This window comes from Mobula hypostoma, chromosome 9 (assembly GCF_963921235.1).
Source record: "Mobula hypostoma chromosome 9, sMobHyp1.1, whole genome shotgun sequence".
In the NCBI taxonomy this organism is placed as follows: Eukaryota; Metazoa; Chordata; class Chondrichthyes; order Myliobatiformes; family Myliobatidae; genus Mobula; species Mobula hypostoma.
The window spans coordinates 27,336,941-27,354,756 of NC_086105.1; the positions used below are offsets into that span (position 1 = coordinate 27,336,941).

The 17,816-nt window shown below is 41.5% G+C and overlaps 1 long non-coding RNA gene across 1 annotated transcript in view; it reads right to left on the reverse strand.

Moving 5' to 3' along the window:
* Positions 1–11,671: 11,671 nt before the first annotated feature.
* The window catches only part of LOC134352342 (uncharacterized), a 158,209-nt gene continuing 152,064 nt past the window's right edge, over positions 11,672–17,816 (reverse strand). The window contains exon 5 of the long non-coding RNA XR_010019381.1: positions 11,672–12,322. This is a non-coding gene — a long non-coding RNA (uncharacterized LOC134352342). The remainder of the gene's footprint in view (positions 12,323–17,816) is intronic.

The following is a 17,816-nucleotide window of genomic DNA, read 5'->3' on the forward strand; positions in this document are numbered from 1 at the left end:
ATACACCTCAATGCTTCAGTCTTCCTCGTCACTTCGAGATGGAGTTGTTCTTGACTCTGAGCCCCATCTCAGGTCTCGCCCACAAGTCAGCTCATGTTCTCGTTCCCTTTAGGGTCCTTGTCTCTGATCTTCTCCGTGAAACAGCTTTCCAGACACAGTAGAGCAGTGGGTCATCCCTTCGAGTTCCAAACTGCACGTCACAGGCTCCAACAGTTTCCATAACACAAATGAGACTAAAAGAACAAAGAGAATGTGTTGAAAATGTGAAATAATTGAAGAGATTTGCTATCTGGAAGATGTTGCCCAAGGAATTGTTGTTCACTGGTGCCATCTTGACATTTCCAAGCCAGTTCATGTGACATTTAAAAATCAACCTCACGGGTTGAACGTGGACTCATCTGTGAGCCAGCCTAGGCATGTATAGTAGTTTTTCTCCCATTAAGGACATTAGTGTTACGTTGGTTGTCACAACCATCCATTACTTCTCATGGTCATCTTTTCTAAAAGCTCGCCACTCTGCATTTTTCCATCCACATTCCTGGATATTACTTTGAACCTGAGTCTCCTGTTTACTAGTCCAGGTGTCATCTGCATTTAGCAGTTCGGTAACTTCATCATTGAGATGTGGCTATATCAAGCTTCAGTGAAGCCTGGCATTGTAATGGTGGAGGTCAGAAAGATCAATACAGCGGCCTGACGGAAGATTGAGCAACACCTTATATTTCGACTGGGTGGCCTCCAACCTGATGGAATGAATAAATTTCCAGTAATTGCCCCCCTTTCTCCTTCACTATTCCCCATTCCCGTTTCCCTCTCTCACCTTATTTCCTTACCTGCCCATCACCTCCCTCTGGTTCTCCTCCCCCTTCCCTTTCTTCCATAGCCTTCTGTCCTCTCCTGTCAGATTCCCCCTTCTCTAGCCCTTTATCTCTTCCGCCAATCAACTTCCCAGCTCTTTACTCACCCTTCCCCCTCTCAGTTTTACCTATATCCTATGACCTTGGATATCTTCCTCTCCTCCCCCCAGCCCTCTTACTCTGACTGCTAATCTCTTTTTTCCAGTCCTGATAAAGGTCTTGGCCCAAATCATCAACAGTTTATTCACTTCCATAGACGCTGCCTGGCTTGCTGAGTTCCTGTAGCATTTTGTGTGAGGTACTTTGATTTACAGCATCTTCAGATTATCTCATGCTTATGATTGAAATCAGTTCTGCTTTATGTTTTACACTCAATTGCTGAAATTATCGTAACTAATCAACACTAAGCATTCCTATAATGACTGACTTTTGTTTGCATTTGTCTATCCTGGAGGTACTAACCTAGGAGGGAGAGCAATACTAACCTAGGAGGGAGAGCAGTACTAACCTAGGAGGGAGAGCAGTACTAACCTAGGAGGGAGAGCAGTACTAACCCAGGAGGGAGGTCAGTACTAACCTAGGAGGGAGAGCATGGCTGCTGGAAGATTAGGGCAAATTCAAATAGAGGACAGTTAAAAATGCCCTTAGCAGTTGGACCTGCTTGACTGATGACTGAGTTATAGTTATATACGAATGTATAATCAGAATGCTGTCTTCCTGAAAGAGGATAAGAAATTTGTGACCTATGGAGTCTTTGTCCCTTCCCTGGAACAAAGCAATGCCAGTAAACTTTTGGAGGGTAGATGGCTGGACTGCTGTGAGTCCCTTTGTACAATGGACAAATTGATGGCAATAATCTGAGCTGCCAAGGTAGTATTCTCACATTCCACTGCAATACTCAACTGTTGGCAACTGCTCCCACCTTCCTCGGCTTTCTCATCCGTGACTCCTTTCCAACCGCCTTGACCTCCCAGCACAAACCAAAGTGCAACCTTTGAAAGACATGGAGCCTCCAATATCCCATCTATCTTCTTGGCCTTAATCAAGGGGATACGGGAGAGTACTGCACTGAAGTAATAGGATAGGCAAAGGCTTAGATGTCCGGCACTAAGGAAATGCATAAACACTATTTACTTACAGCTACATTGTTCTGCTTTTGTTTGAAAAAATAAAAATGTCTGGTATGCTTACACGTTTTGCAGAATACCCCAGTAACAGAGGGAAGACAACATGGAAGAAATTGTCTGGATATTTAACTGCATGGCATTCATTTTTCCAGTACTACGTGACTAAAAATCAATTTAACCCAGAGCAAAGCATGTTTGCAACAATTTCCAAGTCAGATTGGCCTAATTGTGACAAGATATTTCATGAGTAACCTTTGAAGCACAGTACAATTTCACATCAGGGATGCGCAAGATAAAATGATTCCCCATGTATTGCACATTTTGGAGTATTTACAGGAAAGCCTAAACCACAGACCCCTTTCTTCTGGTAGTGTTATTCTTCGGATATTCCCAGGACAAAATGGACTTAGAACCACAATGCTGACTTGTAAGGCATATAGATAAGTCAAGTACATACCCAAACCTTTGGGCGTTTGCATCTCCTCATGGCCTTGATTCTCTGACTTCCCTTCCCTACTAATCTGCTGCGTCCCACTTCTCTCTGTTGAACAATCCACCCTTCAATCCGTCCCAACAACCTCCCCAACTTAACGTGCTGCCAGATTCCAGTGCAGCCTGCTGTTACCAATGCTATACATTTAACAACACCTTCCCTGTTCCCCTGTGGTGACCTCTGACGTTGCAAGTTAAGGACTAAGAAGCATTTTTAAAGGGTTCTAACTCCCAGTGGTCTCCTTTTTGTGATTACAATTGCTCTTGTAAAATCCTGAGAATTCACTGAGACATAACAAATATGTATCCAAATGGGTAGAGGTTTATTTACAAGGCAGCGCACTCACTATTTATATGCTGAGACTTTAGGATATTTTGTGAACAGAATGTCCTGGACTGTTTGTGAAGCCATTATATTGTTCGTGATCTATGCAAAGCACCATAATCCTGCTTGGGTCAGAGTATAAACAAACAACCACAAATACAGAGAAAGCAGTATGTTCCATGCTTAAGATATATTAAACTCTTCTTCCAATGTGTAAACAGGGCTGAAGTACAAGTAACGTGTCAATATAGAGTCATAGAGTAACACGGCACTTGTACAGGCACATTGCCCCAAGGAGTCTATGCCAACCAGGTGCCACCCAGCTAGTTCCAATTTCCTGCAGACAATCCATATCTCTCTAGGCCTTTCCCCTCCATGTACCTACACAAGTGATTCTTAAAAAACTCTATTGCACCTGCCTCGACTAATTGAAAGGGGCACGCACATCTCATTCCATACACTCACCACCTGTGCATGAAGAAGTTTCTCCTCAGCTTCCTTTCAAATCTTTCCCTTTCCAAAGTTCAAATTTCAAAAGTTAAAAGTAAATTTATTATCAAAGTACATATATGTCACCATATACAACCATGAGATTCATGTGCTTGCAGGCGTTCTCAATAAATCCATGATAGAATCAATGTAAGACCCCCTCTGTTATATTGGTGTAATAGGGAATATAAGGCTAGATGGAAGGAAATAGAATTTGGATTAGTTGACAGTTTTCCTCTTCAGGCCTCAATAGCTGACAAAGGATTGATGGCCCAGTTGGAAAAATTTAATAATGCTTGGATAAATCTTACATTAAAAGTATGGCAGAAGGTGGTTAATTCATGTGGAATTAATAACATGTTAAAACTCTTTAGATGGTGTGCATATGATACCGAATTCCTTCCCAACAGAGGAGATAAAAGAATTTGAGCTATGGATAAAGAAAGGTCTTACAACCTACCTCTCATTTATAGATAAAAGAGTATTACAAAGTTTCCAAATCCTGCAGGACAAACATGGCCTAGAACATAATGACTTTTTTAGGTACCTTCAAATACGAAACTATGTTAACCAGAGTTGTAGATATACAGACCTATCAACAGTAGAATTAGAATTTTTCAAGATTCTGAATTCGGCTTGCAGTTCAATACCTAGTAAATCAGTTTCTCACCTATATAATGCACTCTCCCATGCTAAAAATGTAAATACACTGTATACTAAAGAGAAGTGGGAGAAAGAAGCGGGGTTGGTACTTTCAGAGGAGGCTTGGGGGAAAATCTGCAGCTTTCAATGGTCCTCGACTAATTCTTTGACTTGGAGAGAATATTGTTGGAAAAACATTATAAGATACTTCAAGACCCCGTATCAGGAAAAATATAAAGATACAAATGTGATGTGTTGGAGAAGGTGCGGCTCCAAGGAGGCAAATCATTTTCATATTTTCTGAGATTGCCCTAAATTAAGTCTATTTTGGGAAGGTATTCATAGAACATTAGTTAAGGTACTTAGGTCCCAGATACCTCTGAACTTTGAGACACTCTATTTGGGGCATGTATTGTTCCTTGAACAGAAGGAAGATATAAAGTTGCTGCAGGCCCTCTTAGCGGCAAGTAAGAAATCAATCACTAGAAAATGGCTAAATCCAATATCACCTACATTAGAAGATTGGTACGAAATTATCTTGGAAATATTTAAAATGGAAAAGTTGACTTACTCCCTGAGAACTCAAAAAGAAACATTTTATCAAATCTGGAATAAATGGATTGAATATATAACCCCAATGCGAGCAGACTTTAGATGACTCTCCTAATGATTTATATTGCTCTTCTCATCAACACAGTAATATTGCTAACGTAAGCACCCCTAGTCTAAATGTTTGTTTTTTTTTGGAAAATAGAGAATTAACACAAGTAAAGGGAAAGATTTGGGAAAGGGATAAAAAAAATGAAAAAATTAAGTAAATAAGTACATAGAGATTGGATAATTATGTCTGCGGGCAGGAACAAGCACGAACAAATTGGGATATAAACACCTACAATGGTTGGTATATAGGCTTGTATGCAACATCTTGGACCAGTGGAAATGGTCCAGCAGGGTTGTATGGAAACTATTATTACCATTTTTCTTAACAACTAATTTCATTACTTAGCCTAATAGGTTAGATTTACCGCAGTACATAATTATCTATTTAAATGTTTATTTTCCTTTTATATCATCTCAATGTGTACTTAAGAATGTATAAATAATTGTAGTTTTATACATATAAAAAATGGAAAAGGTTATATGTGTGAAAAAAGTACATGATAATTGTGAATTCCTTATCCAAATAAAAATAAAATTTAAAAAAAAAGAATCAATGTAAGACCAAAAACTGAATTAGAGTTGGACTCCCCTACCCTGGAGAAAAAGACTGTCACCATCCACATTATCAATGCTTCTCATAGTTGTAAACATTTCCATAAGGTCACCCCCTCGTTCTCTTACGTTCCAAAGAATAAAGATCTAGCCTGGCCAACCTCTCCCTATAACTCAGCTCTCTTATCCTGGTAGCATCTTTGTAAATCTTTGCTGCAGACATTAATTTGGAGTCTTCCTGATCTCCTTACAGGTTTTGTTGTTTTAAGTAATTTTGAAATATCTGGACTGGATTTGAACTCAAAGAATGTTCTGTTATTCTGCCCAACTGGCTTGGCATTGGTAGATCAATTCCTGAAGTCTGCAGTAGTTCCACTCAGAGGTATCTTACTTACTTAGAGAAACCGTGCGGAGTTGGCCCTCCCGGCCCCTCAGGCCACAACGGCCAACAACCCTCAATCTAATCACAGGACAATTTACAATTAACTTACTGTGGGAGAAAACCCACGCATTCCACAGGGAGGATGGACAGACTCCTTACAGATGATGTCGGAATCGAACTCTGAACTGTAACACCCCAATCTGTAATAGCATCGCGCTAACTGCTAAGTTACCGTGGCACCCAAACTTTATGGTAAGGTGTTTCAACATCCAGACTTAGTTCACCTCTAGCTGATATCACTCACCCTACAGTGCAGATTCCATCTGCCCTGAAGTCTTGAAAATTTTGCCAGACTGGATTTCCTTTTTTTATATATTCACTGTCTGTTCTGTGTAGGGTATATGGCAGAACTAGCAACTAGCTGAAGTGTCTTGACTTATTACCCAACAATATCAGTTTGCAAGTTGATTCACTAGTTTTGAATTAAAACCTTTACTTGAAAGTCTTTCTATTGGCTGACAATACTGCTTGTGACATATAATATATACTGCGCAATTCCAGTTCCTGACTGTATGAATGACCATGGAACTAAGTTTTCCTTTCTTTTGTACTTTCAGATTGCCACTGAAATTGATTTTGTTGTTTGTCTTAGCTCTGGATCTATTGGCTGTTGACAGATGACCTTTCTTTTGGCAAATGAAACTCTTGGCTGTTCTAAACTGACAGGCCTAAATTAAAAGACGACCTTTGCAAAGAAAACAATTGTTTGAACTCGCCTCTCCAGTATACTTCAGAATCAGTTTTACAGGATTTGACTCGGGTACAACTCATTTAGCATTCCTGGGTATCATTTCCATCGACACAATTACTTTGCACAATTTTAAATGGCAGGTTTTGCATATTTAGTAGTTTTACCTAAATTTGTTCATTTGCTAGTCCACACACAAGCTCATGTCATAAGGCAGTATCTAAAACAAAAGCAAAAGTACAATGCAGTATTAAGTTCTTTAATAAAATAATGTACTTCCTAATTTTTTTCAACCTGCTTCTGTCTCCCTGTCCTAAACAAACAGGTTTCAGCTATTTCTAACCACTTCAAACTAATCTAGTTCCTTGCATCTCTAAAGATTATTTTGTTTGGTACAAAAAGGTATGTCATTGTGCCATTTATTTCTGGCCCAATCATTGCCATGATTATTGTTCATTTTACATATGCATATTGTGCATAGATACTCGGGTTATCTTCTCCATCAGTCCCCAGAATATCATGTGCTTCAAAAATAATGCCCATTCATTTGACATGAGTTGTGTGGTTCTCAAGTTTTTCAGTGGGGTAGCCATATTGGCCTTTCCTATCCAGTGGTGACATGGCTAAACCTGGGGCATATGATAATCCAATGATAGATCAATACTGCTAGGTCTTGCGACTTTAACATGCTGCACTCTTGTCAGGTTGCAAACAAGATTCTGAGTCACTGATCACTGGAAAATGTTACAAAACATCAGTTTTTGAAGTCTAAATTCACCCAGGTCTTTCATCATGAGGAGTCAACACTGTCTTTTTGTAATTATGCTCATCATGGATTTATCATATTTTCTGATTGCACAAAGACACAGCAAACATACACTCCAAGAAGTAGATGTTTATTTATAAGACAACACACTAACTATGTCACTGTATACATGCTGAGAATAAGACTTGCTTCAAACTGACTAAGACCATAAGGTACTGGAGCAGAAATAGGCCACTCGACTCATCAAGTCTGCTTGCCATTCAGTCATGGGCTGATCCAATTCTTCCAGTCATCCTCATTCCCTTGCCTTCTCCCCGGAGAGTGTCTGTGGAGCTGTTTCAAAAGCAGGCATTCCACATAATTTTGCAGTCCAAAAGGACCACAATATAGCAGGTTTGTAGAAAATAGCATATTAAAAGGTACATTTCAGCTCTCTACCCTGAACTGGAATGAGTTGCCAACACTAGAAGAAATAAACTACCGTCCTTCAGAAACTATTCAAGTATTGGCATTTGGACTTCCAGAGGATGAATATCTCCTGGATATGTAGAATGTTGATGTTATAGTACCAATCATAAGAATGTAGTTGATTACATCCAATCTGAAAATTCAGAGAGCAGAGATTTTTGTTTATTTCTTGACATTTTATCCCTTTGGCTTCCTCTTTATTATCTTCTGAGTAATTTTACTCCAATATTGTTCCTAATCCTAGTTGAATAGATTGCTCCTGAATAACTAGGAGCTGTGAAATCTTGCTAAGCCCACCCATTCTTTAATTCTGTTTTCTTCTTCATCATCCTATTTCTCACTTTCATTTCTTCTGGAAAGGATTCTAGCCGTCCTCAATGAGAATTCTGAGGTAAAACAGTTTGGATGATAGTCATGGATGCAGAGCTACACCATGCGAACTACAACAATGCAGCAAAAATGTCCCAAGATCCCTCACAGTTCTATCAAGCCTAATTTGATGCCAAGCTAAAATAATAAAGTATATTAGGTTTAATTTTAAAGAGAGAAAAAAATAGAAAAGTCGGCAGTTTTGGAATTGAGAACATTTATGTATATAGACACACCACTAATGGTACAACAATTACATTCAATGATAATTAATAAGAAATAGATCAAAGAGAAAAAATGTCCATAACGATTTTAAGATTGGAGGAAAATACAGGAATATGGAGGGATAAGATAGTGAAATAAAAATACTGCTATGTCATAATAGTGCAAGTTTGGTAAGCTATTAATTCATGTGGAAACAGGATCTGAAGCACTGAAGATAATAAAATAAATTAATTAGTAACTGGCATTGGGTCAAGATGAATGGTCTCGGCTCTAAACAGCATCTATGGAAAAAGGTGCAGTTGACGTTTTGGGCCGAAACCCTTCGGCAGGACTGGAGAGAAAAAGCTGAGGAGTAGATTTGAAAGCAACACACATCAAAGTTGCTGGTGAACGCAGCAGGCCAGGCAGCATCTCTAGGAAGAGGTACAGTTGACGTTTCAGGCCGAGACCCAAGGGCCTGCTGCGTTCACCAGCAACTTTGATGTGTGTTGCTTGAATTTCCAGCATCTGCAGAATTCCTGTTGTTTGAGTAGATTTGAAAGGTGGGGTCAGGGGAGAGAGAAGTACCAGGTGATAGGTGGTGGGATGGAGGCATTACTGGAATTTTGAGAAATTGACATTCATGCTGTCAGGTTGGAGGCTACCCAAACAGAATACAAGGTGTTGTTCCTCCAACCTAAGTGTGGCCTTATCCCGACAGTGGAGGAGGCCATGGATGGACATATCAGAATGGGAATGGGAAGTGGAATTAAAATGGGTGGCCACTGGGAGATCCCACTTGTTCTGGCGGATGGAGCGTAAATGCGCACCCCACCAGCCACCGCATTCAGCACATAATTCACCGAAACTTCCACCAACTCCAACTGGATCCCACCACAAAACACATCTTTCCCTCCCCCCACCCACCACCACTTTCTGCTTTCTGCAGGGATCGCTCCCTACACGACTCCCTTGTCCATTCATCCCTCCGCACAGATCTCTCTCCTGGCACCTTATCCTTGCAAGCGGAACAAGTGCTTCACTTGGCCCTACACCTCCTCCCTCACTACCATTCAGGTCCCCAAACAGTCCTTCCAGGTGAGGCGACACTTCACCTGTAAGTCTATTTGGGTCATAAACTGTGTACAGTGCTCCCAGTGTGGCCTCTTGTATATCAGTAAGACCAGACATAGATTGGGAGACTGCTTCGCCAAGCATCTACGCTCCGTCCGCCAGAACAAGTGGGATCTCCCAGTGGCCACCCATTTTAATTCCACTTCCCATTCCCATTCTGATATGTCCATCCATTGCCTGCTCCACTGTCAGGATAAGGTCACACTTGGGTTAGAGGAACAACACCTTATATTCCATTGGGTAGCCTCCAACCTGATGGCATGAAAATTGATTTCTCAAACTTCCAGTAATGCAACCACGCCCCCCCCTTCACCATTTCCCATCCCTTTGTCCCTCTTTCATGTTATCTACTTGCCTGCCCATCACCTCCCTCTGGTGCTCCATTCTCCACACACCCCCCCCCCCCACTTCTTTCTTCTATGGCCTTCTGTCTCTCACCAATCAACTTCCTAACTCTTTGCTTCATCCCTCCCCCTCCAAGTTCCACCTATCACCTGGCGTTTCTCTCTTCCCTCCCCCCACCTTTTAAATCTACTCCTCAGCCTTTTCTCTCTAGTCCTGCCAGGCCCGAAACTTCGACTGTATTTTTTCCATAGATGCTGCCTGGCCTGCTGAGTTCCTTCAGCATTTTGTGTGTGTTGTTTGGATTTCCAGCATCTGCAGAATTTCTCTTGTTTCCAAACATTAACTGTTTATTTTGCTCTGCTGATGCTGCCTGAATTGATGAGTTGTTCCACCAGCATTTTATTTGTGTTGCTCAAGAATTCCAGCATCTGTAGAATCTCTGGTGTTTATGATATTTAAAAGCATCACTTTCAGATACGCCTTTGATTTTTCTGAATGTATACTGTACTCAGACCCGGCTGGTGGCGTAGTGGCATCAGCGCTGCACTTTGGGATGAAAGGTCCCAAGTTTGAACCCAGCCAGCTCCCTGCACGCTTTCCATCCGTGCTGGGTTATGAGCTGGTGATCTCCTTGGAAACTCACCCGGCAGAAGGTAATGGCAAACCACTGCTGTAACTTGCCTCGTACGCGGTTCCCCACTACGTCAGAGAGGCGTAGAGGGAAATTGTCCGCTAACTGGAGAAACTCCAGATGCAGCGTACCTTTCCTTATACTGTACTCAAAAAATGCTTTTATTAGGATCTGTTGTTGGTATTTCATACACTGCAATAATGATTAAACTATTACTGGCATTAATAATTATGAAGTGATACTGCATGTATTTGTGTTCAAAAGCTGCGACATTTGTAAATGATAGTTGGTGAGAAATAAGCAGTGAGTCAATTCAGAACTCTTTTGCTCACTGTGGTTTCAAGCATTCAGGCTTGGTGATGCCAGAAATGGCCAGGAGGAGTGAAATTGAGTGTGAGTGTGAGAGCGTGCGTGTGTGTATGTGTGTGTTTAATCAGTATATGAATATACTCGACAGGACATTGTCTGACCTCATCAGATACCATCCCAAAAGATCTATTTGGGGATAACCTCTCCCTCAAATATTTCCACAATAATTCACATACTAAGCAAAATATAAAGGATGGATAAAAGTTAAACAGTACTTACTTAAAACCACAGAGTATATACTCTGCAATCTTCACCTTCTGTGCCAGTATACTCATGATGCCTGTTGTATTCGCTTGCACTTAAAATTCTTGTTACAAAAGTTTCAACCTTCTTCTAAAACACTCAAACACATTAAGAAACAAGTATGCCGCAATATAATTTCCCCAAACGAGTACACACGCACCCTCTAGCATTCTGAACGGTCAGTAACCATCTTTTACAACTAGTGGCCCTGCTTTACCAAGCTGCGCAAAACTGACTTAGAGCTGGTCCTTTACACAACACACATGCACCAGACTTTTATATCTATCATTTCAGCTCTCCACTGTATTCTTTGATTCTTTGTGATCCTGTGGTCAATGGTTCAATTGTTCTGTTGTAATATGAACAATGTCGCCGGAGAGACACTTGAAGCTAGTGGATACAGAAGTGTTTTATTCTACAAAGTGAGACTCTCTTGGAGAAAGAGACCTATTTGACCCAATATTACATGACATTTTATATGTCAAAGATCAGCAGGACGACAGCAGGACATTTCTATAGTCACGATATATATACAATACTTCCTTTGAATTACATATAATTTTCACATACCACCTTCTTTGCACTCACACTCAAGACACCCAAAATGAATGTTAATCAGCATTGTCTGGTTTTCAATCAACTGGTGTCCACAGCCCCAGAAAAACAATAGTTAACTATTGTTCAGGGATGCATTTCAAATTTAATCGACAGTCCACATTCATGTCTGAAGAATAGCTGCTGCTGAACTTAATTATTCATTATATACACTAATCTAAGAATACACCCTAAGAGTTGAATAGTTCAATTTAATATCAGAAAATGTATACAGTATACAACCTGAAATTCCTATTCTTTGCAGACATCCACAAAATAGAAGAAAACCCAATGAATGACAGAAACGTCAGAACCCCATAGACCCCCTTCCACGCACAAGCCGCAGCAAAAATGTTAACCCTGCCCCTCTTCCTCCCGCCAATTTGCTCCAGCAAAAGCACCGATCCCTCCCCATACCATGCAAGCAACAGCAAAGCCCCCAAAGAGACCATGATCAAGATCATCAAAACAGTACTCTCCATCCCAACACTTCAATATCTCAGACAGGCTGTCTCTCACTAGCAAGGGGGAGAGATATATCACTCCAGCAGCAAATGAGAGCAGGAGACCAGCAGCTCGCTGTTTTGATATTACAATCTGCCGTGTCACTTCTCTGAGTCCCCCGACTCAAGGACCAACAGACTGACTCACCATCGAGAGGGAGAGAGAGAAAGAGTGAGTGCAGGGGCCTTCTGCCTGCTGTCTCTAAGTTTCAATATCCCCCAATGCTTCAATCAGTGACATCGGCGAGGAACTGGATCATCCACGGGGCCGCACCCCGAAGGCACACGTCTTCCAGGCCTCACCAGGAGATATTGAAACACCAGGCCGCTCGGCGAGTCAGAGAATGAGAACCCACTGCCTGTGGAGAACCGTAGTTTGAGCTGCAGCTGTAGATCACAGACTCTAACAGGACCCCAGCCACCTTGAAAAGAAAAGAGAGACATGAGAAGAGAAGAATAAGCTGTTTCGCAGACGAACTGGAAGAAGTTGCCTGTCTGTAAAAAAAACTCTGCTACCATCTTTTCTAGCTCCTCCCACTTACTCATTGACCTGAATGGATCTAAGCATGGGTACTACTCTTAAAAACAGTCATCCTCTTAGAATGCTTAAGTCGCTGGTCACACAGTGGTTATGAGTATATCTCAGGTGAGCCCCCAAATATTGTGCCCATTATCGAAGCCACCAAAGATACTGAAGCTGGTGATATAGAAGTCTTTTTTCATAACAAGAAGCAAACATCGTTCTGGAGACACTTTCAGTAAAGACTCACAAACCCAAGGGTACATCACATTTTTATACCCTTAAGATCAAAGGTAACAGTAGATGATCCAAATACGAGCAAATCTGCAGATGCTGGAATTTCAAGCAACACACATAAAAGTTGCTGGTGAACACAGCATGCCAGGCAGCATCTCTAGGAAGAGGTACGGTCGACGTTTCAGGCCGAGACCCTTCGTCAGGACTAACTGAAGCAAGAGCTAGTAAGAGATTTGAAAGTGGGAGGGGGATGGGGAGATCCAAAATGATAGGAGAAGACAGGAGGGGGAGGGATGGAGCCAAGAGCTGGATAGTTGATTGGCAAAAGGGATATGAGAGGATCATGGGACAGGAGGCCTAGGGAGAAAGAAAAGGGGGAGTGGGGAAAAAACCCAGAGGATGGGCAAGGGGTTTAGTCAGAGGGATGGAGGGAGAAAAAGGACAGAGAGAAAAAGAATGTGTGTATATAAATAAATAACGGATGGGGTACAAAGGGGAGGTGGGGCATTAGCGGAAGTTTGAGAAGTCAATAATCATGCCATCAGGTTGGAGGCTACCCAGATGGAATATAAGGTGTTGTTCCTCCAACCTGAGTGTGGCTTCATCTTTACAGTAGAGGAGGCCGTGGATTGACATATCAGAATGGGAATGGGACGTGGAATTAAAATGTGTGGCCACTGGGAGATCCTGCTTTCTCTGGCGGACAGAGCGTAGGTGTTCAGTGGAACGATCTCCCAGTCTGCGTCGGGTCTTGCCAGTATATAGAAGGCCACATCGGGAGCACCGGACACAGTATATCACCCCAGTCGACTCACAGGTGAAGTGTTGCCTCACCTGGAAGGACTGTCTGGGGCCCTGAATGGTGGTGAGGGAAGAAGTGTAACGGCATGTGTAGCACTTGTTCCGCTTACAAGGATAAGTGCCAGGTGGGGAGGAATTGGGGGGACGAATGAACAAGGGAGTCGCGTAGGGAGCCCCCTTTTCTTTCTCCATAGGCCTCCTGTCCCATGATCCTCTCATGTCCCTTTTGCCAATCACCTGTCCAGCTCTTGGCTCCATCCCTCCCTCTCCTGTCTTCTCCTATCATTTCAGATCTCTCCCTCCCCCACCCACTTTCAAATCTCTTACTAGCTCGTTTCAGTTAGTCCTGACAAAGGGTCTCGGCCCGAAACGTCGACTGTACCTCTTCCTGGAGATGCTGCCTGGCCTGCTGCGTTCACCAGCAGTGTGTTAGTAGATGATCCAATACAATTTTGATAGTTATAGTGATTCCATTTCCTTCAATATTTTGGGTTGACAATGTTTCCTTTGAATTACATATCTACAGTGACAGACAGCGATGAATATTCACGTACCTTTGTCACAAAGTCATTCACACAAATAGTCTAAAAGCTTCTAGGGGCAGAAATCCTAGACACACAAAATTAAAGTTGTCAGTGCTGCCTCTGAGTACACAAATATCATAAATACACAAAAACTGTTGACTGCCTATTCCTGTGATCATGTTTGATATGCTAATTAATAACATCCATCTGGTCTGCCAGCTTGAACTCAGTCACAATGGTGCAAATAACTAAGCCATGTTGCCTGGTTTGATACAAGCCAATTAACACAAACCCATTGTCTTAATGATTGGGTGTTGCTTGGTCTGTGGAGCAGCCTGTGAAGTCACTTTAATTTACTTCTTGCTATTTTAAAAAAAAACAAAGGCTAATTGCAAGCTTCATGAACTTATTTAGATTTACAAAAAGAACTGAACCCTGGTTCTTGTTTCAAATATTATCTGCTCCATTCACATAACTCCAAAATACTCCCCAAATACAGCAACTCAGATGACCAAGCGTTACAACAACTGTGTGCATAAGGGCATCGCTGAACACGACATGTCAAACTTTGAAGTGGATGGGCTATGGCAGCAGAAGACCACACCAGGCTCCACACCTGTACCTAACAAAGTGGCCACTGAGGGTCTGTGTGTGTGTGTGTGTGTGTGTGTGTGTGTGTGTGTATGTCTGTGTGTGTGTGTGTGTGTTGTGTGTGTACTGTACATTGATAAACAGAAGAGATGGTCTGCAACCTGTAATGAAGATTGGGGAGAAGACATTGTTCAATTAGGGTACATCTAATTTCATCACGGATATTACAAATGTTTAAAAAAGTCTTGAGCAGCTTGTTACTCGCAAAATTTATTTAATCCCTGATATGGAAGTCTTGCCTTTTGCAAAATTCTTCCTGTTTTTATTTTCTTACTTCATGCTCAGTACTTATATCTACAGTGAATATTATGCAAAGGCAATCACACAACTGCAGTTTATCTGGATCCTTGATAAGTATTTGTTTTGTATGAAGTATGAAACACCACCATTGTCATAAATTCGGTTTGACAATTTTGATTTACAAATTCTTTTGATAATATCACGTTTTATTGTTAAAAACATTACACAGCTCTTTAAAATGACATAATAGACTTAAAAATCCTTATCTGCAATGCTATTGTGATTCACTATCACATTAAATACATGGTGTCTTTGGTTTTATGAAGCAATGTGTATCCTGCTTTATAGGAAAATTAATCTGATTTGGGCTTTTTGTTAAAGCAAAGTACTGACTGAAAGTTTCAGGATACTGAGTCAGCCTTTAAATTTAGGATTTAAGAAAAGATCTCAGCTAATTGTAGTTGCTCAGTTGAAAAGAGGGATGTCGTTGCTTACAAAGTAGAAAGCAAACAAACAAATTCCTAAAGAGGCCTGTAAGATCATAAGCCGATTCATAGTCTGCTCAGAGTCAAAGATTCAAAGGAGAAAGTGCGCATTTCTACCAAGTTCATGTTCTTCAGGATGAACTGATTCGTTTAGGAATTAGATTGCTTGTGGCTTTATGATATAGTAGAGATTAAGATTGAGACAGATTTAAGGTGTGCCTTTAAATTATCCATTTTAGAGTATGGCTGTTTGTCAAGACTGGCTGTCCCCAACCTGACAATCAGTATTCTGCTTCTCCAGGCACATCTTCTCTTTGTTTTACTACACAAAACTCCTACATTTTAATCTGGAGGAGACAGGTTGGCTGAAAAATGTTGATTATTAATTGTTGCAAAAATACTTCTGATCTAAAACGTACCGCATTTGCCGACATAAGTCAGGCATACACTGATTTAATAAAATTGCAATCTCCGCTTGGAAGTCAAAAGAGCCATGCAAAAAACTTGCATTCTTTATTATTTAAAGATAATTGTAAATTATGGTGGTTAAAGTGGCTAGCCCCATGAAGGCATATCATTGTACAAAAATAGCCATGTTTGTTCATTATATTGCTGCCAGCATATTAAATTTATGCTCCCAACTGATGCTGTCAATTCTAGGGTGGGACTTGAATCCACAATTATCTGACTCAGAAATGAAGATGGCAGGCTGATTCAGAGGAAAAATAATTCTGGATCTTCATTTCCCACAGGCAGTAATGTCATGTCTACTAGGATACAGTGAAAAGCTTGTCTTGCATACTGATCATACAGATCAAATCAGTATACAGTGCATTGAGGTAGAACAAGGTTTAAAAACAATGTAGAATGAACTGCGACAGCTACAGAGAAAGTGTAGCGCAGGTGAACAAGAAGGTGCAAGATCATAATGAGGTAAATTGTGAGGTCAAGTGACCATCTTATCATACTAGGAAACCACTTAATAGTCTTCTAACAGTGGGGTAGAAACTGCTCGAGCATGGCAGTACTGCTTTCCACTTTTGTAACTTCTACCCAATGGAAGAGGGGGGAAGAGAGAAAGTCAGGGGTGTGTGGGGTCTTTGATTATGCTGCCTGCTTTACCATAGCAGCAAGAAACATAGACAGAGTCTGTACAGGGAAGGCTGGTTCCGTGATGTGCTGAGTTGTATTCACAACTCTCTTACAGTCGTGACAGAGCAGTTACCATACTAAACCAGATAGTATGTTTTCTATGGAGCATCAATAAAAGTTGGTAAGGGTCAATTTCTTTAGCTTCCCGAGGAGGTACAGGCATTGGTGAGCTTTCTTGGCCATGGAGTCTCTGTAGTTGGACCAGGACAGGCTACAGTATTGATAATGTTCAAAAGAGTTTGGAGTTCTTTTGGGACTTTTCAGCAGGGTTCAATCATCACAATTTATTAGGCATTGGCAAAGTCCTATAACAGGAAGTTAGGTTGAAGCAGAGCGACCACTGTAGGAGCGGCCTAGTGTGAGTGGACCAGTGTTAGACTAGTTAATTTGAGACTTTGGCTCAAGAGACTTAGGCGAGAAGAAGAAAAGAAACGTTTCTGGTACGTTTCTTTATTTCTTTGTGTATGAGTGCATAGCTGGTGTCAGTCACAGTGTCAGTGTGGTGTGTTCTTCGTGTGGGAACTCAGGGAGACTTCCAGTCTCCCTGATCTGCATGAGGTGCATCCAGCTGCAGCTCCTTATAAACCTGTAAGAGAATAGGAGCTGCAGCTGGATGACCTAAGGCTCATATGGAAGAATGTGGAGGTGACAGATATGGTAGTCAACCCACAGTTGCAGGAGGCAGGTAGGGGGTTACTATCGGGAGAGAGAGAGGGAATAAGTAGACACTGCAACATATCCCTGTGGCTGTTCCCTTCAATAATTATTATACTATTCTGAGTACTGTTGAAAGAGGTATAACCTACCGGGGAAAGCCACTGTGACAACATCTCTGGCATTGCATCTGGCTCTGTGGCTCAGAAGGGAATGGGAGAGAGGAGGAGTGCAGTGGTGATAGGGGATTCACTAGTTAGAGGAGCAGACAGCAGATTCTGTGGATGTGAGAGAGACACCCAGATAGTATATTGCCTCCCAGGTGCTAGGGTCAGGGTGATGATAAGCAGCCAGAAGTCGCAGTACATATTAGTACCAATGATATGGCTCGGAAGAACGATAAGGTCCTGAAGGGAGAATACATGGAGATAGGTAAGCAGCTGAAAAGCAAGACCTCAAGAGTAATAATCTCTGGATTGCTGCCCGTGCCATGTGCCAGCGAGGCTATGAATAGGATGGTTTGGCAGAATGTGTTGCTAAGTAATTGGTGCAAGAACAGAGTCTCAATTCTCTGGAGCATTGGGATCTCCTCTGGGGAAGAGATGACCTGTATAAAAAAATGTTTACGTGTGAACTTGAGGGGGACCAAAAT